The following is a 23275-nucleotide window of genomic DNA, read 5'->3' as shown; positions in this document are numbered from 1 at the left end:
GTGCATCTTTATTCCACTCCACAGAGGCTCTTTTCTTTAGTAGATTTTTCTGTAGTACTAATATTATTTAGCTGTGACTGCCAGTATTTAGAAACAGCAATGCAGAGAAAGCAACTAGACACTTTTTCTTCTGCTCTTCCTTCCCTGAGCCCAGATGTGTATTTCCAGGAGTTACTCAGCTTCTGAACAATTTTAACAAAAGTGGGTCTGGACCAGGACATGTGTCTGCCACTCTGAATGTTATTCTTAATTTGTTTGATTTTTTTGCTCCAAATGTCTGTTTTGGACCTTTCTATGTATGACAATGTGGAAGTTCAAACTTATCCTGTAAGGAACTCATTGCTAACTCTATCAGTACCACCAAATTTGAGGATAATTTGGAAAAGAAAAAGTGAAAGGAACTTTGGCTTTATGTAGCCTCAGACAGTGTTTGGTGTTCTATATTCAGAATAGTTACTTTAGGGGGGAAATGGTTAAAACAGTTTTGAAAATGTAAGCTTTCCTTTCTGAATTATTGAAAGCCAGCTGTTAAGCCTCATCTTCCTTAGATCTTTGCAGCTTGGGAGGGATTAGCTGGCTTTCTAGGCTGAGTTTATGGGTGCTCTGTACTGCTGACATAGTATAAAGACACTGGAATTTGTTCCTAAAAATCCTGAGCTAAAAATAACAACCTAGATCTAAATTTTCAAAAGAGATTAGGGACTGACTGCATTGTGCTTTGATGTGTGAATAGCCAGCTTGAGACACTACAGGAGATCAACTTCTACAAAGTGTTGCATACCCTTGTTTATTTTCATTTAGAAAACACAGGAAACCCTTGTGTGGAGGCTAGGCCAGACACAAGAAATCAGAAGTCTGAGTGATGGCAGACACAAGGGGGAGCACAAGGAATCCGTCAGTCCATCCCCATCCTGACCACAGCGTGGATAGTGATGGGTAGGCAGTGTATTGGCAAGATGCTGAGAAGAAATATGCTTGTGTTTTATTTTGCTTTTTTTTAAAAAAAAAAAAAAAAAAAAAAAAAAAGATTTGGAGGGTTGTAATAAATTCTCCTTGTATAAGACTAGTTTATGTTTATAGTAATTTCTTCCTAAGTAAGAGGAGAATCATGGAAGAAGGCAAAAAAAGGACAGTTTGAAAATGTAAGCAATAAATAATGATAACTAATTTAGTGATCTGATTGATCTGGCTCTGGGCTTGAGACAACATTTGCACACCAGGCCATGCAGGGCTGAAAGAATAAACAAGGTCTTCTTATGCTTGATGTGGTGTAATAGGATTGTAAAGCAGCATTTTTCAGACCAGAAAAAGAAGAAATGTCCTAGCTAAAGTGATGTGAGCTTGAATCAAAGCACCATCAGTGTGAATGGCTAGAAAGACATACTTTTTAGCCTTAATATGTAGGAATAGATCAGCAGGATTTGCAACTGATATGTGACACTTGAGGAAGAGATCCAAGTCAGAGAGGGATACCCAGTAATGGGCTTAGAGAGTGGTCCGTAGTGATGAAGAAGGCAAGCAGCAGGAAGGATGGAGAACAAAGGCAAGACTAAAACCTCTTGTTTTCATCTATACTGAGGAGATACTTTAAGGACTGCTCAAGTTTTTAGCTAGAGATTAGAGAAGATACCATTGGTGCACCAGAAGGTGCAGAAGAGTTGGATATGAATTACCACAAGAGGACTAATACCTATATTTGTGTCTGTGGCAGAAGTAAGAGGGACAAATGTACAGAGAAAAAGGGGATGGAGGAAGCAGCCCCAGTGTGAGGTAAGAGGTGGGATGGGGAAGAAGTCTCTGTAAGAGACTGAATCTGCAAAGGGAGAGTCAGGCAATGGGATCCTGGATGTACAGTAATCGAGATGTAATAGGCCTGTAGGAAATATCTGAAGTGTATCTTCCAGCAGCAACAAATCTAGAGAAGAAAGGGGAGTGGAATGGGCAGGACAGAACAGGAGTCCAAAAAGGAGTGAGCAGTGATAAAGTCTGGAGAGAATGGGGATGAAGAAGTGAAGGTGTGGTAAATGTCACTTAGGGCAAAAAGGAGGCAGAGTAAGAGGTAGAGGTCAGCTTTGTGGCACAGGAAGGTTGTTCACGAAAAAAAAAAAAGCAGTGAAGGAATAAAAGGGAGGAGAAAAAAACCAGGCTAGGTAGGGAGAGAAAAATAAAAGATTACAGAAAGAAGCTGCAGCAAGAGATAAGAGATGGGTGAGCGATACGGAGAAGTAACCCCACAAGCAGGGTTAAACAGGTTAGACAAGGTCTCTCCAGTCTCTGTTGCTTAGTTTCTTCTTCATGCAGGTGTGTGGCCAGGCATGCTTTATTTTTAACATCCCTTTTGACTGAACTACTGATGGAAGTATATTTGTTGACTAAACTACTTCTGACGTTTTAAGGATCACCTGGTGAAAGCAACTAACTGAATGTTATTTTTTTTCACCCATTTTTAGTGCTTCATTGACTTCCCTAGTGGCTTCTTTGAGGTAGTGATGGAGAAGAAAAAGGTCAGTGGAAAGGGGATGGCATGGGAACCAGGGAGATTATGGTGATTTATTTGGTTTCCATTAGCTATTCTGACAATTTATCTGATTATAGTATAATAATTTTTTTAATAACAATGTCAGTATTATTATCTCCTGCTCAAGTTGTTACCTGTTCCTGTCTTCAGATATTTTTTAGTTTCTCCTTCTGTGATTGTACTTAAGATTACTCTTTCATCTGTGAACTAGCTCATAATTTTCCTGCTTATTTTCATATATTCTAAGAAAAACTGAAAAGTTTTCTGACAGCAATATATCTTCATCTGAATCACAGCTTTGTACTCAAATAGCCTGCACTGCAATAGCAAACCGAAGTAATCATATTATATTACAGAAAAAAATTGCAGGCATTAAGTGTAGATGTCACTGCTACACATACTTGAAACAGATATTACTACAACAACTCTAGTAGAATTTCAGCCTTATTTTCAAGTAAGTGAGAAATGAAAAAATTCTGTTCCTCAGTGGCTGAATCATAAATTTTTTTCTCATCCTGTGTGCTGGTTAAATAGTTCACAAAAACATTGTTATTATAATTCAAATAACATTGGTTATGATGCCAGACATGTTTTTGTAATAAACTGAAGTATTCATCTTTCATTACTTGGCAAGAAAATTACAAAATAAGGCCATCTCTACACATCTCTACGTTAGTAAAAGATTACTTTTTTCCTATCTGGGATCCTTTGTTATGCCAGTGAATTTTCCTCAATAACCATTTTCATCTAAAACTACCCAAACTAACTAGCTAATCAGGAGTTTGCCAAGAACAGTATTTCTTTAGCATTTTTTTTTCCTAGAAGTTGCCCAAATCATTAAATCTAGGAACCAGGAGACCAGTAACCATACCTCCAAAGGGAGAGTAAAGTTGTTGAGACAGTTTGTAGATGTCAGAGTTTATTCACAGAATCATCATCTGGGTTGGAAAGGACCTCTGAGATCATCAAGGCCAACCCTTAATCCACTACCACTGTGGTTACCAGGCCATGGCACTGAGTGCCACACCAGTCTCTTTTTAAAAACCTTCAGGGATGCCACCACCCTGGGCAGCCCATTCCAATGTCTGATCACCCTCTCTGTAAAGAATTTCTTCCTAATATCTAACCTAAACCTCCCCTGGCAGAGCTTAAGTCCATGGCAGCTACTTGGGAGAAGAGACCCTTCTGCCTTGTGAACAAAATCCAGAGAGGAAAAAAAGATGGAAAAAAAAGCCAGTGGATCAGAAACTAGACAAACCAGAGGGCTAAATTGGTGAAGACTGGGAAGAAATTGCTTGGGGATGAAAAAAAAAAGAACACCCAGTGATGTGTGGAACACATCACTAAAAAAGGCAAAGGTGCACGTGTCTTCATGGGCACCTTTATTTGATTATTCTCAATATTGTTTTCCTTGAAAGCAGTATGATAATGATTTGTTTCTTTCTCTCCACTCTGGCCTCTATCTAAAATAATGTCAAGCTAAGGATCTTAAAAAGTTTTAATAACTGGAACACACTCTGTCTGCTTTGCTTGTTCATTGGGCATATTTTCTGATCGATCAATTCCGACTTGTTAGTCTGTGATATTTAGCCTCATAGTTGGTCTCATATTTAGCTGAATTAGTCTAATATTTAGTAGATGTGGTCTTCATTCTGTCTGTGGCTGGTATTGCTGAGCCTTTTTGTTTGCAGTGATCTGGTCTGTTTCTCTAACGTTTGCTAAGTTCACAACAAATTTTGTGTAATAAGCTAGAATGTCTGTTGTTTTAGAACATTAGTCCTGTATAGATGACTGTCAGTAAGTGATTTTCATGCCCTTAATGTCTGTTACCATGGAGAAAAATGCAGGTAAGAACAGATGTTTCCACTCTTGTGCTGTTACAAGCTGAACCTGCAAGAAAACCATTGTCAAGTTGAAGAAATATATGCAGTAGTTTGTGACCCAGCTTCTTCTTTTATGGCTTGATCATCTTCAGACCTGTGGACAGATATGATGACTGTGTAGCCAGTTGGTGGACAGCTGAGAGAAGTAGCAAAGCAAAGGCAGAAATAGCTTCTCATTGTCTCCATGGGTCTGAATGTTAGAAAGTGCTACTCTAGTTGTGAAGTCTAACCTCTTCAGTATAGGATATAGCATCTGCCAAAGGCCTGGGAGTACAACTCAAAGCTTCATGTTTAAACTAGGCAAGTGGAAACTTTGGAGAAAACATCTGAGACTGATTTAAAATAGCAAGTGGTGTCAAATCTGTTGTGCCCCTTTGTGGGGTACTTTACTACTTCAAAACATTCTCTGGGAAAGATCCATTTTGAATTCCTGTTAAAAAAATTCCCTTGAATTTGAAGTTGTCCAGCTGAGCTGATATACAAGATATGAGAGGGAATAAATGATAGGGGTGGAAGCAGAAGTCAAGAAATAATTTGCTTATGCAGTATGCTATGTCAGCTTTACAAAAATCCAGTCTGTATTTCATTCACTCCTGGAAAATTACTGCCAGTTTCTGATTCCATGGGCAAAGAGACCTCTTAATACTTTCTTGTAAATCTTTAATACTTTCTTATGAGAAAGGAAGAATTAATATACATTCTTAATTTTTTCTATATTGCTTGAAATTATTGTATATACAATGTACCATTGTAGTTCAGGCAGGTATGAATAAACATATGCTGTACCAATGTCTTACAGGTCAACACTGTTTAAAAAAATTCCACTACATTTAATTTTTCCTTATTTATAATAGGATCCAGTAATGGGAGAAACAGGGCTATTCTTTATCTTCCATGCAGCTATAATGGAAAAAAGAGAAGGCATGCTCCAAGTATATATAGTGGAGGAAATGGGGATAGTGGGAACAATCATCCAGGCACTAAACAGTCTTGAAGTCAATCTGGGATAAATTACCTGGACCTTCTAAGTTACATCCAGGATCACAGTCACAGAGGGGTCATCCACAAGCTGTATTAGTCTGCTGCTTGGATATTATTTGTCCTTCCTTCCAGGTGCTACAGTGCTGGAGGCTGACACCTCTTTTTCTCAGGTTAGAGGTAGTTCAAATACGATAGGTGGGTCTTTGTGTAGTTGAAAATGGTCTCTGTGGCTTTACTGCATTTCCCTCAATGCCATGCTTTGATTTTGCCAGGCATTTTTGAAGCTGCAGGCTTTTCTGTTCCCTTGTAATAATCTACTGGCAGGAAGAGTGAGTTGTGCAGCAACAGTCTCCCTGGTACCCAGCAGCTTATTACTGTACACTTTTGTCTCCCGCTCTGCCTCTCACCTCTGCAAAACAAGATAAAACCCCCACATATCTGAAGCAGAGTACTCCTTTCTCCCTTTTCCCTCCACTTCTAAACCACCCTCCCTTTCAGAGAGGAAGAGATCCCTTTGACAGGGCTGTTGGGAAAACCACCCGAGAGAGCCGTGCACTTTCTCCTACTGGGCACAGCTCAGCAGGGAGGTTGCTCTCAGCTTTGAGCCGTAGTAATGGGGTGGGAGGAGGTTGGTTATAGCAGGAGACGAGAAACAGGCATTTACATAGGCTCCTTTTCCCTGCCACCTCTCCGCTCTCCAGCAAGCACGAGTTTATTTTAGCATTGGCCTTCTAAAGCGGGATTAATTTTCCTCTGAATAGGTCAGCTTGGAGCAGAGGCAGGATCCATGGCCTTCCATAGCTGGGGTGACTCGGGAAGCCAGAGATACTTACAAAGTAGACAGGGAAGGTGCAGGAAAAGTATCCTGGAATAACCTTTCTGATAAACAGCAGAAAAATCCGCTCGGAGTCTTTTTCCAGACTCTGGTGCCAGGCTGAATCAGCCTCCAGGGCTGCCCTCTGCTGTTGGGATTCGGGAGAAACGTAAAAGTCAGCGGTAAAATAACAGCAAAACGTGAGCAAAACTTAACTAGGAAAACAGCAGTATGTGAATCCAGGAATAACTTCATTGTCTAATTTCAAATCGTGCTTCAGACAGTCGCAGTGTGTGCCCTGTATCAGTTCAGTTCGTAGTGACAGAATACAGGTTATAGTTCTATTGCTTTTTAGCACTGGTAGTGTCCTCATGGCTGTACAGAGCATCAGTGACCAAAAAAATCACACTTCCTGGCATGCTTGTTTGTGTTTCAGTGTGCAGGGGATAATACAGAGGAGAAATAATTCCTATCTGTAAGTCATATTTTTAGAACTTTATAATTTTTATTACTATATAGAATTGTGAATTTTCTTACTGACAAGCACTTGAGATAAAGTTATGTAGAAAGCTACAGCCATCCAGAATAACTCTTGTTTATGTACAGGATACATAGAGGTGTCTAGGAGGGTTTTTTTCCTAATCTGTGAGCCAGTGTGGAAGCAAAACAGAAGTAATCTAGTATTTCCATCAGAACTAGAGAAGTGCCATCAAGGGACACTTCCTAGCCCTAACGCAGTACAGCCCTCCTCTAATATTCAGGGGTGAGGCAATAATGGATTTTCTAGTTGATTTTTCATTTTCAAGCCACAGCTGCAATTCTCTGCCACCTCTCCATCCTAAGTGAGCCCAAATTCTGATGTTCTGAACGCTAAAAATCTGACAAGATTTTCTTTATTCTTAGAATGATTCCTCTTGCATGCCCTGCTGCATCATGTTAGAGATTCTTGTCCTTTGTCCAGGGTAGTGCAATATCTGTATCTTCAAATGATTGTACAGATCACCAAAATTCTCTATCTTTAAGGGAAATGGTGAATGATTGCTTAGTTTATTTGCACTTCATTCTGAATGCTTACAGAGAGCAGTTCACCCTTCTTACCAAGTAAGCAAGGCGGAGATGCCTCTGGAGCTTCAACAGCTGTCTCCCTGGGAACATTTCCTGTAGTCTCTAACAGGGAGGTCTCAGCACTGTTCAGGAATGAGTTTCCAAGCTCCTGACAATGCTTTGATTGCAGTCAGTCTGAATGCATGGAGGCATCAGCTTCATTATTGTTATTAGTCTTCAACTTAGATTGCTTTAGCACAGATTTTTCTTCCTCTTCAGCACTTTCCTTTAGGTTAGATTTATTTCAGATATGGAGCGTTTACTGCCATCAGTGTTTTCACAGCAACAAATACCTTTACAGAAGGACCCCCTAATCCTTTCAGATGGAAGCCCAACAGATACAGCCAGCTTCTGGTTTTTTCTGGACATGGTGCCTGTGGATGTCTTGCACTAAGCTTCCAGGATTCTCTGGCCATTTCATCCATTTCACTAGGGGGTGTTGCCTTGGATAGAGGAGAGTGACTCTGAGCTGGGAAGTAACAGGTGATGGTTGGAGGAAATCCCACTTCCTGCTCCCACAGATATAACCCAAGTCTCTCCAAGATTGTGGGGAATGTTCTGTCAAGGAACATAGAAACTGTTGTTCACAGACATTTTTCCTCTGTGTTCAGCTCTGGGAATAGATTCCTTATTTGCATTGCTTATTCCTGACTGGGAAGAGCAGGCTGTGATCCACCTCCTTAGTCTCCTTTCCACAAGGAAATAACAGCTGCCTTGGTTGTCACCAGTAGCTGTAATTCTTCACTTCTTTCTATCTCACTTTTCCTTTGGATGTATTTAAAGACCTCCTTGCCTTGGAGGTTCCATTTTGTTACATTGTTGTATTGTCAGTGCAGCAAAGGACTAGAATTGGACCACAAGCTCTGAAATGTCAATCTCTGAAATGCTTGTCTGTTGTATCTGCTATGAAAAGCTAATTGGATGGATGTGATGAGTTGGCCCTGGCCAGCAGCTATGGACCTATACAGCCACTTGCTCACTCTCCCCTAGGCAGGACAGGGGAGAGAGCAGGAAGACCAAAAGTGAGAAAAGTCTTTGGTTGACATAGGAATGTTTAGTAAGTGATGGAAAAAAATGCAGAGTGATGCAAAACCCATCAATCATCATCTCCCACAAGCAGACTGATGTCCTTCCAGTCAACAGTCCAATCAGCATCTACAATGACTACCTTGGAAGACAATCCCACCCCTAATTTTTATTGCTCAGCAAGATATTATGGAATAACCCTTTGGCCAGCTTGAGTCAACTGTCCTGTCTCTGTCTTTTCCCTTCTTGCTCTCACCCTTCTAAGCCTCCTCACTGGAGGGGGGCAGCATGAGAAAAACAGGAAGCCTTGACACTGTGCCAACACTGTTCAGCAACAGCCAAAAAGACTGATGTGTTTCACCAGTCAGCAGTTCTTTAGTCACAAATCCAAACCACAGCAGCACACAGGCTGCTCTGAAGTTAACTCGTTCCAGCCAGACCCGATACAACGCAGCTGCTTAGCACTAATGCACAGCAGATAAGAAACTGAGAGTAGAGTTTCATAGTTGGCACGAGGATCCTGATGGCTCAGTGGCAGCTCTCAGCTCCTTCTCCCTTCCCATCACATGTTCACTGTCTCTGCTCACATCAGCACAGACAATCATGCAGCCTTGCAAAAACCGAGTTTTCATCACATCCCCCACAGTGAGCTGAAGCTGTTATGTAGGAGGGGGGCGGGGAATGTCTGCCTTGGGGCTGGAGCAAATGACAGAAGTGACCTTTCTGGAATAGATGTGTCAGTTTGTAACACAGCTGGGTGGTTATTATGGTGTGTTGTAAGTCATCATTTTTCTATACCCCTAATTAATTTCCTCTACCTCCACTTTCTTCCTTCTAAATGACTGCTGTCACCATGTAGTCTGTGACTCGTATTGCAACTTTAGAGCAACTAGTTAAAGAAAACTGTATTTCAGTGCAATGTAGATAGAGAATGCTGATTTTCTACTTTGTGTGCTTTTTCTTAATGGCTCTTGACGTAGGTCTTTAGAGTGCGATATACAGTGTACTATATTTCACAACCTTGCAGGAAGGTTTCCATATTAAGTTCCTGTTTTGAAAAACCAATGGTATTTTTGCAATGTCTTTGCCACTAGATGGCAGGGCGCCCTTTGGTAAAGGGAGCACTAAATAGGCTGTATCCAGCACAGATTTGGTCTCAGCCCGGCAAGTCTGTCATTAGTTTGTCGAGAGTTTGGATTAAGAGGAGTAGGTAGAATGCTGGAGAGAACCGTAATTATGTTATGACCCTTTGACAGCACTGGCATGCAGTTCTAAATTTTCTCCAGTACAATAGATACCATAATTTAATTTCACAGAGCTTGACATAAGAAGATAATAAAGAAAAGCTGTGTTTTAACTACAGTTAAACCACTAGTCAGTTGGTGAATTTGTTGGAGAATTCTGTGCCTCTTATTCACCTGCTGTGTTTGCTGTGCCAAGTTCTGAAGTGCTCAATCAGCCCTTGAAGTGAAATGCAAACAGGAGACTGGCCCAAGTTGTGACCTTGGAACCTGGCTTTAAATAGTTGGAGCTGTCAGTTTGCTGCAGGTGGAAGATCTGCTTAGCATTTACAAGAATTAACAGCTGTAACTTTCACTCTTTCACACAAATTTCATCTTAGTTATTCCTAATAAATCCAACCGAATTAAACTTGAAGGATGGTGCTAAGAAACAGAATGCTTATGTTTAAGCTGGGATTGTTACAGTCATCTGAATATTAATATGAGGAAGTTGTGCATATTTACTGATCTTATATATCTAGGTGCACCTGGCCAAAATGGGTGATACACCTCCCCATTCTCCCATGGAGCATTACACAAGGCAAATGGAAATGACCACACTAAGATCAGCTGAGCATCACTGAGCCTGTGAACTAGTGAGAGTCAAACCTAAAAGCTATACCAAATGCAGTGCTTTGTCATGGTTTTTGTAGCTTCTCTGCTAACACAGCTAGAAAACCTGTAGGAAAATCCTCAGAATGTTGAACTTTCATCATTTTAGGCAATAGAAAGCTCATTTTTAAATTAGCTGATTCATTTAAAAAGTATAATGTTGATTTAACATTGACTTTATCAGGGCATATGATACTCCTAACACAATTGTTCACAATAAACTTTCACAAAAATGTCAGCATTTTCAAGTTTATATGTTGTGTTTGAAAGTGATTTTTTTCTAAAATTTTTTTTTGCTTTGTTCCGAAATGCTAAAAATTCACTTTAAAATATTTTAAATTTGTTTATAAAAAGAATGTGGTTGACAAAATGAATGTGTAAGTTCAGTGAAACAAATAGTCTGTGAAAAGCTGTTTCAGAAAGGGGATTGTTCAGCATGCTAACTTATGTGAAAGGCATTTTCAAAGGGTGTATGATGTGGCACGTGCTGTTGGTTTTATCACATTTTCAGGAGATATTTCCTTGTATTTGCCACTGGGTGAGCTTTGTTACAAATGATGCTGCCTACGCCTGTTGGATCATGACTTGGATCCTTTGGCTTTGATGAAATACAAGCATTTTTTTGCCAAGTTTTACCCACAGTCAGTTTATGAAAGGTCTACATCTGCTTTCAGAGGAAGAAGTCATCAGCTTTACTTGTCTGTTATGCAAGGATATAGATGGCTCTCTTGAGGCTGCCTACTTTGCACAAACACTACTCCTACACTATTTGTTTTGCACTTAGCATTCTTATCTTACTCACCAGCATGCAAGGGCAGATTTTAGAGCAGGGTGATCCCACTTGTGGACTTCTGAACACTTCTAGACTGGAGCTGAACTTTCACTTTTCTAGGGTATCAGATATGAGGGTATCTCTTGTGCTGCAGCAGGAGATGCCATGTTTTTAGGATCCTTATGGGCATGAGGTAGAAGTTGTGGTGTGTAGATCCCAGCTGTGAGGAGAGCAGGTGGCACCCGCAAAGCTGCAGCTGGTACATTGCTGCTTGCTTCTGGGTGGAATTGCCCACACAGCCTTGGATGACAATTCAAGGAATAGCAATGGTCCTGCATGGTTTCCCTCCTTATGACCTTTTCTGTGAGCTTAGCACCCAGAGGAAAATAACTCTGATAATTCTTGATCATGTGTTTTGGTGGAATCCATATGAGGCCTCCCAAGATGGTTTTTGCTCCTGCTGGTGAAGCAATAGTAAGGAGATGGAATTAAGGCCTCGTGCTCTCTATAGTTAATGTACAGATGGCAATGTAGGTCTGCTGTTGTCATTTGGGTAACCTGACTGGACCTCTTGAGGAGCGTGCAATGAGGCACTCCAGTAGATAAGAAATGCTTGCAGCAGCAGATGCTTGCAGTGCTGTTGTCAGTTTTACCATGGAAAGGTGTTTAGCAGTCAAGCACAATTAATTTTTGCCATTTTGATTTTCTCCCAACTCCTGTTGTTTCTAATACTTACTCAGCAGTCAGAGGGACTGCTGCTGTGGCACAGTAAGTACAGACAGGTGTGACAGCTTGAAGCTTTTTGACTACTACTTTGCTTAGGCTTCCTCTAAGCATGAGTTTTACAGTACTCCAGAAAATATGTGGTAAGACTGAAGTAGCTTTACCTGAGGGGAAGATGCACAAAACTGGGACCTGGGGGAGTCCTCTGGTAAGGGTAGAAAGGTATTGGACTAAAGAGAAGGTTTAAGAGGCATGACACAGGAGTTCAGGAGACCTGGTTCTATTTTCTGAAGTTGTATGACTGTGGACAATGCATCCGTGTGACAGGCAGAGGTCAGTAATTATATAATCCATCAGTTTGTGAAGGGCACAGGTACTAAGGGGTGACAAAAAGTCATATAACTAGCAAGACATGCTGAACAATCTGGTTTATGGAATAATTCAAGATACAGAACTGAAGGACATAAAACAAACTGGCCAGTTCCACCAAATGCTGTACACATACCACATGCTGCATTGTTACCTCTTACTAGCAAACGTATTTTTGACACAGTATGAGCTTCCTTGCACTTTCTCATAATGAATACAAGGAATAATAATAAGGAAGTATTTGATCTTTCCTTCTTGTTTTTTTTACATTAGCAGTGTCAGAGTCTTCCTCGAGATGTTACTAAGGGGTTGGGTAGGAGAGTTGCAGTGACTGTAGGGATCTTGGCTTACAAGTAATCCAGAGCCTAAAACATGGTGACCTGTACAACCTCTCTCACCAAACTGTCCTCTCCCCTCACCAGCCTGGTGCTGTTGTGTGGTTATCTGAATGTCAGATCTGTGGTTTTTTACAGGGAAACAAAAGGGAGCCAGGTAATCGTGGTGCTACCTTTTCTTTTCACAGTGCTCCCATGGAAAAGATTTTTCTAGCTTTGATTCAAATAGTAAAAATTACAAGAGACTTTAAGGCCAAATTTTAGAAGGCACTTAGGTACCTTGCTCCCATTGAGAGGAGATCTGGCTCTGAAGAAGCTGTGGTGTGATCCAGTATCCCTAGCAGTTTGTGGCCACCAGCAGAGTCTGAATGGCAGGATGAAATTAAGAGCTGAAATTAAGAATGACACCCTAAGAAGAACTTAAGGCTGCAGGGAGCACCATGTTGCCCAGAACACTGGGTTAAGCCCTGCTTCGCTGCTGAAGTGTGCATCATTCTGGCTGCTGCTTTACTGGAGAAATTGTAATGAAATGGGAAAACAGTTGTGTTGTGCTGCTGTTTGCCTAAGTGGCTGAAGGATGCAGCTTTTGAATGAAGCATGCTCTGAACAGCTTGCCAGTATGTAAATCTAAGTGCCAAAGCCAATGGGGTTTGGGTAATGTTTGTGATGTTTTGGTGAATAATGTTGAAAGGGGGGAAAGTAGATTATTTGCAAGACAGATTTGCAGGCAATAGCAGGGATTAATGATGACTTGGAGGTGAAATGCAGTACCTGGGTTATTTGAAGCACTACAAACCAGAGGCACAACAGCATATAGGGGAAGAATGAGTAGGGGACAATTGGATTCTCTTTTTTTTTATTTTCTTGCCTCCAAATTTTGCAGGTCAGCTTTCCCAAGCAGTGTTTCACACAGAGATTGAAATGATTCAGCTTTCTAAGCCTAATTTTTCCATGCTAGGTCTCTCCTTCAGGAAAGCTTCCTGGCAGGTGAACACTGGTGAGGTACATTTGATGTCTTCCTTGAGAGGGATGAGAAGATTGAAGGGCCAAATAGGCACCAACACCACAGATGAGGACAAACAGATACTTTTGTTTGTACCATGAGAGGTAGAAAAAGGAAGGTTTTCTGGAGGGAAGTGGAACCTGTGATTTATGCCAATAATGCATCATTTTAGAGTCCTTGTTAACTTATCTTCTCGTAAATATTAAGTACTTGCCCAACTTGCTGTTGCTCATTACTTTAAAAATGCCAAATCGTTAATCTTGCTTTCACAGGTGAAATACCAGGTGATGTCTCAGAGAATGCAGAAGAGGTGCTAAGCAGAGGCCATGTTTTCATAAGCCAAGGCAGCAGGTAGTGAATTCATGCTCTGCCTGCCAGCAGAAACCATTATTTCCACACACGTTTGCACACATGAACTGTATAGCAGTGCACCTCACAATTGCCTGCTATTTCTCAACAATTACAAATACCTCTGCCTTCCCCTTGTGTTCCCTGGACAGATCTGAGGTCACACCACTGGAATAATCTGCTTAGCTTATCTTTCTGGCTGTATCATGCAGTGTTTGGAAATTCCTCCCACTTACTTCTCCTTACAGTCAGATCACTATAGATTTCTCATTCTTACTTCAAATGCCTAACACATTTTTAGATTCACTTATCCTTCTCACCTGGTCTGCTCTGTTATTTGCCTTGCCATCTCTGCTCCTGTAGCATGCTGGTCTTGACACCCTATTAAGTTCATCTCTACTTTCTGTGTTTTTTCCCAATTGCTTTCTTGTAGGGAATGTTTTGTACACTTCTTCTCTTTTCCACTAATGACCTCTTAAAAACACACTATTTTCCTGGTACCCAGGAGTGGTGCCTTTATAGATTATTAAGACACCTCAGTAACTGAAACAATTGCTGAATTTCCCAATGCACCTTATCTTCCCCTCTTTCTCTCTGAATTGAGATCTGAGAGGTGAGAACTACCTGGTTTTGGCATTATTGCAGGTATTAATCATATGATACAGTTTGTATGAGCAAATGTAGGTATTGGTACGATAAACCACATGTGACTTTTGCAGGTGCTCCCTTTGCTGGGGTTCTGGGCTTCTTGCCAAAGCATTTTCTCTCAACCTTACTGTTAACCAGTCCCATGTGTTTTGCATCAGCTTCTGTCTAAATAGGCTTAGCCCTTCAGTTAATAGATATCTTTTTCTCAAGCCTTGTCCATTGCACCTGCCTTTGAAAATGTGCCCTAGAGAACCCAGTGATTCATTTGTTGTCTGCTGTTGCTGTTTGATTAAATCATTGCTTAGTTTCAGGTGGCTGCATTTTCATGCTGGAGCACATGATTCTTCTGTTTACTGCTTTTGTATACTGTGGAAGTGTTTGTAAAGCTTAGGGGGAAGTTCAGAATGAAAGGTATAATATCACTGTTTGGGATAACAAATGGTATAGGCCATACACTCTCTTCATTCAGTGCTTTTTCTGTTTCCACATCAGTGAGCGTGATGGATGTAATGTAATCACAGCATGTTTCCAGAAATCCTGAGATCAGTAATGTAAAATAGGTCTTTGGAATTTTAATAATGGAGAAAATGTCAGAATGCAAAGCTGGTGAACCTTGTACCTCCCTTCTCCCAGTTTTACTCTTTTAGGCCAGTCTATGTATCTTCTGTCCTTGCAGAAACATCTCAAGGCAGAGATAGGAAACCTTCCAGGACCTTAAATTGATTCCCCTCCTGTTCCAACAGGATTCACCACCCTACAAAGTAAATGTATACAGGTGTACTTTTAGGCAAGACCTACAGGACCAGCTCCCATCTCCCTGCATGCATTTGGGAAGCTTGGGGACCTTCAACACTTTTGACACTCCTATAGGGGTACTGTGGCACCCAGAGATCACTGGGTTCTCTCCAGACATCTGTTTTTCCCCAGTTGTGTTCAGGGTCAAGTCACTGGCAATGCTTCTGTCAAAAGAGTTTGAAGGGTTAGTTTTTCAGAGCTATACTGAACCTATAGAATGAGAAATATTCTCAGTAACGGGTTATGATCCAGTTGGGTTCAGTTCCAAGAAAATCCATACTTATTTACCTGTCAAGGGAAATTGGGTTTGGTTTATTTTTTCCATTTGGTAACCAGAAGTGAAGACTTTTCTCCCTCATTTGACATAAAAAATCTTCCTGGTCAACAACAAAAAATTAGTAGTTTATGGGATTTTTCATGCCAACACTTCTAGTGGCACAAGCAGAGCACCTATCTTTTGCTACAGAGAGAGAAAAATATCATAATCCAGAGCACCCAGAGAAGTCTGTCTGGTGACTGAAAGATAATTTATTGCAGCTAAAGGTGCTGGAGTGATCTGTGTGTGAATTTGTGTCTTTACAAAAAACTATACTGAGGCAAATAAAGTTACCAGAAAAGGAAAGCCTCCCTTCAGTAATTATTTAGTCTTGCTCCAAGAGAGGACAAAACGGATAGTAAACATTAAGACATAACTTCTGATCCCATGATCCTATTTTCCTCTCCTTACTGCTGTTTTTTACTGCTGCTTTTTAGATCCCAGGAATTCTTGGTCTTTAAATCAAGAACAATGTTCAAAAAGCTTCATTTTTCTTTTTGAGCACTTTGTGGCTTTGTTGCTCTCCTGCCTATTTTAAGCTAGTGATGATGAGTAAGATAGGCCAGTTACCTGTGCTTGCTATATAAAACCTTAAATGTTGCACTGAGTGCTGCTCTTGCTCTTCCTTGGATCTCACGTCTTACTTCACATGGAATCTGTTTAGCTTTCTTTGTAACTATGGTTCAACAGAGAGAAGTAATATAATGACTGAGCATTCTCTTAGTTGCAGAGCTACAAGTTGGCCAATTTACCTAACCTTTTTGTTCTTAGCATAGACTCTTCACTTTAATGCAGCCTAAACTTCCTGAGCCCCTTTCTGGGATGGCATCCCCTGATGCAAGTGGTGGAAAGAAGGATTAGGAAATAGCAATTAACAGGAGATTTTGTTTAATTGATCATGTAAGCAAACAGGTTTTTTCCATGCAAATACCTTGTCTTCAAATGGCTTGTGTGATGGTGTTTAACCCCAGAACAGTTATGGATTCCTGAAAAGTTCTTCTTACTGACACTCCCTGGCAAAGTTAGGTTTTACATTCTTCATAGGTTAAGAAAAAATGCTATGGGTTTATGGTTTTTTTAATTTGATGTTATGTGTATTGGCAGAACTCAAGCTTCCCTAAATGCACGTGTCTAAATGAAAAGTGAATGTAGGTAGATGAAGCTGAAAGCCAATAAAATAAAATACTGCCATCTGAGGTCAAATCCAAAAGCAGCTTTATCTGCTCTCCTCAGCAGAATTCCTCAGGCAGAGTAAAGGATTCTACAAAATGAGCTCTTCTCAATGCTCCAAACCTCTGAGTCAGAAGTCCCCAAAATAAGTTAAGGACAAATGGCACACTAACAGAAGGGTTTATTGAGTTAGGTAAAATGGGAAAGCATGATGATGAAACCAAAACAACAGATAAATATTATGGTTTGTATAACCTTTTACTATGTTGCCAAAAAGAAAACATATCCCCACAGAATTTAGCTGAGTTTTACCAGCTTTACAGAATGATGAATGAACGCCTTGTTCTTTATTATAGCTCAAGTCATTCCTGTTTATGCCAGTATTTCAAGGATTATGTTTTGGTTGTTCTGAAGAGGTAAAAAAACTTTCTTGCTGATGAATAAACACTGCCACTTTAAAATATTTGTGTACAAAATGTCTTAAAAGCCATTATGAAATGCTTTCCAAAAGCACTAAGAAGCTGTTTCCCAAAAAGACAGTTTTTCTCTACATTTACTTTCATGCTAAACAGTCCAAATAAAAAGCCTTTCAGAGTTAACTAGTTTAAGCAATACCAGTGTTTTAGTGTAATGAATAACTTTTTATAGAGGACAATTGCACACAGTTCAATATCCTAGTATTTCTATTTCTGTGCCCCACCAATGCCGGGATTCTAGGGTAGAATTTCTTTCTTTGAGAAAGCTGAAGCGATCAAAACCCTGATTAACCTCTGATATTCACGTGGTGCTCTTGATCTGGAGGACCGAAGCAGTAACAAAGAGTTAATGGCAGCCATATGCTCGGGGTATTGTGGGTACTGTTGACCCAAATGTGAACTCCGCAAGTGAGTGCTGCTAACTGCTGTTTGTTTCAGGTTTGGTGTGGAGATTACTGATGAAGAGTTTGAGCTGCTACTTGACAGAATCCCCCTTGATGAAGATGGAAATGTCAGATATCCCCAGTTCATGGTCAGGTTTGAGTCATGATATGCAGCCTATGCATTTTATTTATCATTTTTGAGTGGAATTGCTTTTAGTCTAAGAAGCTCACGTAACATTTCCAGACTGATTCTCATTTGTTAAGTGCACTCCCTTATGAATTCTTTCTGGCATGGAGTATGCCAATTACATTTAAAATTAGCTGATTTTATGGGTATATACCACTTATAATCTAGTTGGTGTTTAAATTCTAATTATGTATTTTCAAAGAAAGACTTCAAAGGTACGTGACATACCTTCATGCTCTTTGTAGGCTGGTAAATGAGAGAGACTTCTAAAAATAAAAGCTAATTATTTCTAGAAAAACGGTAATAAATGTACTTCGTATCTCTCTAAGAGACTGAAGTATTTATGGGCCCTACATGTAGTCTGAAGTACTTCTGAAATTGTGATATTGGTTAATGGAAGCTCTACTCAACCCCCAAGGCCTGAGTATGACTCAGAGATTGATTAAATAAAGAAGTGTTGGGTTAGAGAGGTATTTTATCATTTTCAAAAATTAGGACATCCTTCCTCTTGCTGTGCACTCAGCTGCAGTGACCCTCCTCTGTTCTTTCTGACTTTCTTTCTCACACAAACATTGCATCAGCTCCCGTGTCCAGGTAAAATCTGAAATTCAGAGAAGCTGGTTCCTAGAAGAGGCAAGATCCTTCTTCTCAGCAGTCCTGTCTTTGTGAATCAACTCATGAATTAGGATGAATCTAAACACCACATTTATTTGAGCTATTTTTTGTGTTTACCTGCAGTTAGTATGACACACTTTCAGCACAAAAGAGCTGAATTTAGGCACGGGTGTACCACTGGCTGTCACCTTGTCTTGAAGTATATATGTAAGAGTACACACAGATACTCATAGCCCTTTAGGAGATCTATCACTGAGCCTTTTCTTCAATAATAAATAACTGTGTAATATCCTTGAGAATGCCAACAATACAGTAGTTAACATGCAGGCTGGCATCTGACATTCTTGTGGGGTGGGGGCAAAACTGAACAAGATTATTTGTAGGGACACATGGGATACCTAATTTGTACTAACCTGGCTCTGCTACCTTCAGGCCCTTTGCAGTCCAAGTGCAAAGTAAAAGCTTACCTCTCTGGTTGACATCTACCATGGAAACACAGACTTTTAGAAACAGCCTTTGCTGCTGAGTTTCAGAAGTCAGTTAAAACACTGGGTCTAGCCACACGAAGCAGTGCAGGAAGGAATCTACAGTGATTTGCAAGTTAAAGCTGCCTGCTAGAAATGAGAGTCCACTGGGAAGGGAGCCTGGACACAACAGACAAATCCCACACTAAGTGCATAAAAAGCTTACGGGGTTATGAGGGCTCTTTTCTTCAGGTCAGCCAGGGAGCTACAGATGTGAGCAGCCTCATATCTTCCCACAAATAATAATGGGATTTTAGATACTGAGCTAACATCTCTTGCCAGTGAGATACTAAACAATCTGCTCAGAACCTTCATGAGTCTGAATAGTCAGCTTCAGAAATCAAATATATGGCCAATTTTGCACAACTCCTGTACTTGGTTTGCTGTCAAATACCACCAAGAATAGGCTTAGATTAGACACATGACCACCAGCTACATCTGGGCTTTTTTGCTAGGGAAACTTCAGATCTACCAACACTGTCAGACCCACAGATATATCATGTATGGGGAAAAGAGAATGAATATTGTAAGGAGAAGCGGTCTGTCTCAATTGCAGGACTCTAAAGAGTTATTAGATTAGTAACTTAAAATAGGGGAGGAGGGAATTTTAGGAATGAAAAGGTACAGCCTGACTTTTGTCATAGATGAGAGAATAGAAATTTATCTGCGGTCATTTTTTTAACCTATCTGTCCTATTTCCAAGTCAGCCTTCAGAATTCACTGACTCGATCAATTTCTAAGATTAGTATCATGCTTACACCTGTTGTTTAGACATAATTGGTATTCATACAGAAATCATGACACATTCCATGGCACAATTCTATATCTAAGTGTGATCCAAACAAATAATTATATATGCTTACTGGGACTGTTGTTGTACAGAGGTTTGATTTAGTGTAGTGTGATCAGGAAAACCTAACGTTTTTCTATAATGGCATTTCATACTAGTGAGTGGATTGATAAAGACAAAAGTTATTAAGAGCCTACTATAGGCATATTAGACAGAAGTGAGACAAAGTTTCTAAGAAAATGTAATATTTTGATTATTGCCTTTGAAACATTAGAAAAGGCTTGCATGCTTGAAGTGGCTTTTACTGCTCAAAGACTCCAAGAGGAAGAATCTACTTCAGAAGGCAAGCACAGCATTTCAGTAGCTTGGCTCCTATTGACCAATCTGCAAATTGGTGACTATAGCAGTAGCAGACTGTTTGCATGCACAAGACAGAAAGGAGATACTATGGCAGAATCAAGGCACTGGTTGCCTGCCTCTGACCTGTTTCCCTCACAGTACATTCCTAGAGGAAAAGTTTAGACAGGTTCAGTTTTCTTGATTTATGTTTAATAATGGTACTTTTGATTCCCTGCCTTTTTCAGTGGTGCTTTGTTGTCACTTGTGCCTTGTGTGGCACAGATGGAACATCTTCCTTCAGTTTTGGAAGGAAAATTACACTGTGTTTGTTCCTTGTACAGTACATGCAGGAACAAATTATATATGCCTATTTTATAGGTTAGGGTTTGAGAAGTGCTCAACACACATCCTGATGTGAGTGAAAACTGGTTTAAATGCCCTCCCAAACTTTATCTTTTAAGATTGAGCTGCTACATAAGAAAGGCTTTTGAAAATCTTAAGTACTTTGCCTCAATAAATTTATTTATTGCTATTCTATAAGAGGGAAGGAGAGTGCTAAAATATTGTGTGAGCTATTCTCCCAGCTGATAGCTTCATTAGGGAACACTGACACCAAGTCACTTGGGTGAAAAGCAGAGAACCATATCACTCTGCAGAACAGTTATTTTGCCTTGTAGATGAGCATTTTAAAAGTTGCATGGTTTTGATGATGCTGATTGAGAATTTATAGTGTCACCTACACTAGACCCTGGTGAGTTAGGCATAGTTCAAACCTACAAAGGTGGAATAGTCTGCACAGCAGAGCATTTACATACTAGTTACACCTTTAAAGTTTGCTGTATCATTTATAGAGTTCTACTGGTACAACCTGTTCTAGATTTCAGACAGTTTGTGACAACAGGCAGGCATGATTAGTACAAAGAATGAGTGTCAGCCTTCAGTGCTGCCTCTGAGAAACAGCTAAGGTGAGAGGCGAGCTACAGGTTAAAATTTAATCCCATCCTTTCAAAACTATGTGTCCTTGCATCTCCCACCTTCTAAAAATAACCTTTTCCCTCTTGTCTCTCCAAATCCAAACTACATGTAGGAGGTGAGTGTTCTGATCTGATTGCCAGATTTCTCATTCCTGACCAGCTGTTAAGACACAGCTCCCTGTGGCAATACACAGTGGGTTGCTTTTCCCTCCTGCACTCTACTGAGCCTGTAGGTCAGCCAGCCTCAATACAGCTTCATTTTGTGTCTTAATCTTCTAGCTCTAGAGCTGCTTCTTTTTTTTTTTAATTATTTCCTGCAGATTGGGTGCCAAGAGGCTTGGAAAATAAATATCGTAATCGCGATTTTAAATTGGAAAGAAACGCTGGAGAAGAAAAAGGAATATTTGAAGAACTACTTTTTTCACATGTGATCTAGATCCTATGAAGCTTTGATAGGGCAGAAAATGCCTGAAAGAAAGACAGACAGCAAGGATGCTCTCTTACCCACAGGAGCACAAGAGAAGGAGTAGGAAGGAGAAGGAGAGGAAAATGACAGGTGATGTGAAGAGCAGAGAGGTAGGTAGAAAGAGTAAGTCAGTGAGACAGTTCAGAGCAATGCTGTGTTACTGTCCAAAAAGAAATTTTATTGGAACCTGAAAGCTGAGACATGTGAGGGTGAACCTGTGATGCCTGCAGGTCTTTATTGTTATTGGTTTGAACAGCAGCTCACTCATCTGTGAGTAGCTCAGACGTGCCATATCCACATCCATCCCTAAATGGCACAAAGCTTTTCTTCAGTGTGAGAGGTGCAGCCAACCAGCTGCTGCTCATCTGGGCTATATTTGTCAGCAGATGGAAACATGTCCCTGGGGATGGATTTAAATATACCACGTGGGTTGTGATGCCAGTTTCCTACACACTGCAAAAAGCCATGCAATCTCCTGGTGGGTATCAGATGTTGCAGTCTTGCTGCTCTCCAGTTAAGTGACTGTACTACTGAGCTCTAGAGTGAAGAGCAGCAGTAGAGATCTGAGATCCTCTGTCAGTGAAGTACTGCAGGACATGAGTTCATAAATAATTAGATTCAGTAATGTATGCCAATGTCTTTTCTATCTTTCTTTTTGTGTATTTAATGTCTTTAGCTCATTATGTCCATCTGAAGTTTATCCTTTATTTTCTCATGTCAACTTTTCTGCTGCTTATTTTGCCATCTTTTGTTATTCCCTCCTTTTCTAAGCCTATGCTCTTTCCTTTCTACAAGCAGTCTCTTATTTCTTTCTCATTTGCCTGTTTACCAGCTCTCTTCTAACAGATGGTACATGCTTCACCTTTTCCCTGTACACTTTTTGTTGTCTACCACCAGCTATTTGCTTCTATTGTGGTGTCTCTCACTGCCTTTCTCTCAGGGGTCCCATTCCTTATCCAGATTATGCCCTAGAGACTGTCTCTGCCCCTTCTCCGAAATCCATGCTACCTTTCCACTCTTTTTCCCTTTTCTCTCCCTCACTGGCTTTTTCTCTGCCCTGCACCCTTAATCCAGGCTGCTGTTCTGCCCTGCAGTGGATTTGGATGCTGGTCTATATCTGTTTGCAAGTAATGCCACTAGAAGTGAGTTGGGTGCCAAATCCTCCCTTCCTCTTCCCTGCTGACTCTTCTGAAGACCACAGGTGTAGAGGAAAGAAGGACTTGTCTCCTTTCTTGTGCCATTGCCCCCGTGCCTCAATTTCCTCAAGCAGACTCAGTGCCAGTGTTATTTTGGCAAAGGACATAACTTGGTAGAGGCAAGTGAAGTACAGACCAGTGACCAGTGATGGGGAATAACAGACTGTGTTTTCATAAGTCCTGTTTGTGAAAAATCCACTGAGTGTAAGTGGAGGAATGTGATGAGATACATAGGTAGTGTTACAAAATACAGATAAACTGCAGCTAAATGAAGAGGCTGCCTGTGGATTTTGACTGAGTGCCTGGTATTGTACGTATGCAGAAGACATACAGACAATCTTCATCATAAAGAATTTGTGGTCAAGTCAAGTAGAGATAAAGATGAAGCACCTGCTTTGGTTCTCAAGCATTGATTTGCTGAGTGTGATTAGTTGCTTGAATAACTAAGCAAATGCATCAGTTTCTGATACAATTTGCTGTATTAGGTTCCATCTTGCATATGGATAATTTTAACAACTAATACTTACAGGTCAGGCCCCTTTTTTCATTTGAGCACCAAAGTACATATTGTTTTAGAGATAAAGAGCATAATTGTTTATTTGTGCAGATTGTTAGGGCAGTTTCAGGA

At 40.4% G+C, this 23275-nt stretch overlaps 1 long non-coding RNA gene across 2 annotated transcripts in view; it reads left to right on the top strand.

Annotated features, from left to right (window-relative positions):
- LOC139795958 (uncharacterized) overlaps nucleotides 1–23275 on the top strand; it is a 39223-nt gene that overhangs the window by 1000 nt on the left and 14948 nt on the right. Inside the window, exons 2-3 of one of the 2 annotated variants that reach the window (XR_011725774.1) lie at nucleotides 2451–2504; nucleotides 17612–17719. This is a non-coding gene — a long non-coding RNA (uncharacterized lncRNA). Of the gene's footprint in view, nucleotides 1–2450; nucleotides 2505–17611; nucleotides 17720–23275 lie in introns of those variants that run through there. The other variant, XR_011725773.1, reaches the window with a different exon arrangement.

Source organism: Heliangelus exortis, chromosome 4 (genome assembly GCF_036169615.1).
Source record: "Heliangelus exortis chromosome 4, bHelExo1.hap1, whole genome shotgun sequence".
Classification (NCBI taxonomy): Eukaryota; Metazoa; Chordata; class Aves; order Apodiformes; family Trochilidae; genus Heliangelus; species Heliangelus exortis.
The sequence above is the reverse complement of the archived record's forward strand: the minus strand, read 5'-3'. Positions and strand labels throughout refer to the sequence as shown.